The sequence below is a fragment of the Triticum aestivum genome, chromosome 7D (genome assembly GCF_018294505.1).
Source record: "Triticum aestivum cultivar Chinese Spring chromosome 7D, IWGSC CS RefSeq v2.1, whole genome shotgun sequence".
Classification (NCBI taxonomy): domain Eukaryota; kingdom Viridiplantae; phylum Streptophyta; class Magnoliopsida; order Poales; family Poaceae; genus Triticum; species Triticum aestivum.
Window position 1 is genome coordinate 22,883,270 of NC_057814.1, and position 1,619 is coordinate 22,884,888.

The window sequence follows — 1,619 nt, forward strand, 5'->3', positions numbered from 1 at the left end:
CCAGTCTCGATTCGTGCCAACCCAACAGACACTTTCGGAGATACCCGTAGTGCACCTTTATAGCCACCCTGTTACGTTGTGACGTTTGGCACACCCAAAGCACTCCTATGGTATCCGAGAGTTGCACAATCTCATGGTCTAAGGAAATGATACTTGACATTTGGAAAAGCTCTAGCAAACGAACTACACGATCTTGTGCTATGCTTAGGATTGGGTCTTGTCCATCACATCATTCTCCTAATGATGTGATCCCGTTATCAATGACATCCAATGTCCATAGTCAGGAAACCATGACTATCTGTTGATCAACGAGGTAGTCAACTAGAGGCTCACTAGGGACATGTTGTGGTCTATGTATTCACACATGTATTACGATTTCCGGATAACACAATTATAGCCTGAACAATAGACAATTATCATGAACAAGGAAATATAATAATAACCATTTTATTATTGCCTCTAGGCCATATTTCCAACATAATTCACCTTCTGTTTTGAGTAAGCTTGTGATACGTCTCCGTCGTATCTACTTTTCCAAACACTTTTGCCCTTGTTTTGGACTCTAACTTGCATGATTTGAATGGAACTAACCCGGACTGACGCTGTTTTCAGCAGAATTGCCATGGTGTTATTTATGTGCAGAAACAAAAGTTCTCGGAATGACCTGAAACTCCACGGAACTTATTTTTGGAAAATAATAAAAATACTGGAAGAAGAATCCACGTCAGGGGGGCCTCCACCTGTCCACGAGGGTGGGGGCGCGCCTGCACCCCTGGGCACGCCCCCTGCCTCGTGGGCCCCCTGACGCTCCACCGACCTCAACTCCAACTCCATATATTCACTTTCGGGGAGAAAAAATCGAAGAGAAGGATTCATCGCGTTTTATGATACGGAGCCGCCGCCAAGCCCTAAAACCTCTTGGGAGGGCTGATCTGGAGTCCGTTCGGGTCTCCGGAGAGGGGAATCCGTCGCCGTCGTCATCATCAACCATCCTCCATCTCCAATTTCATGATGCTCACCGCCGTGCGTGAGTAATTCCATCATAGGCTTGCTGGACGGTGAAGGGTTGGATGAGATTTATCATGTAATCGAGTTAGTTTTGTTAGGGTTTGATCCCTAGTATTCACTATGTTCTGAGATTGATGTTGCTATGACTTTGCTATGCTTAATGCTTGTCAGTAGGGCCCGAGTGCCATGATTTCAGATCTGAACCTATTATGTTTTCATGAATATATGTGAGTTCTTGATCCTATCTTGCAAGTCATTAGTCACCTACTATGTGTTATGATCCGGCAACTACGAGCTTTTCACATATTGTTCTTCGCTTATTTACTCTTCCGTTGCTACTGTTACAATCACTACAAAACCCAAAAATATTACTTTTGCTATCGTTACCGTTACTCCCATACTACTTGCTTTGCTGCAGATATTAAGTTATCCAGGTGTGGTTGAATTGACAACTCAACTACTAATACTTGAGAATATTCTTTGGCTCCCCTTGTGTCGAATCAATAAATTTGGGTTGAATACTCTACCCTCGAAAACTGTTACGATCCCCTATACTTGTGGGTTATCAGCTTGCGACACCTAAACCTGCTTCTGCTATTAATTCTGATATG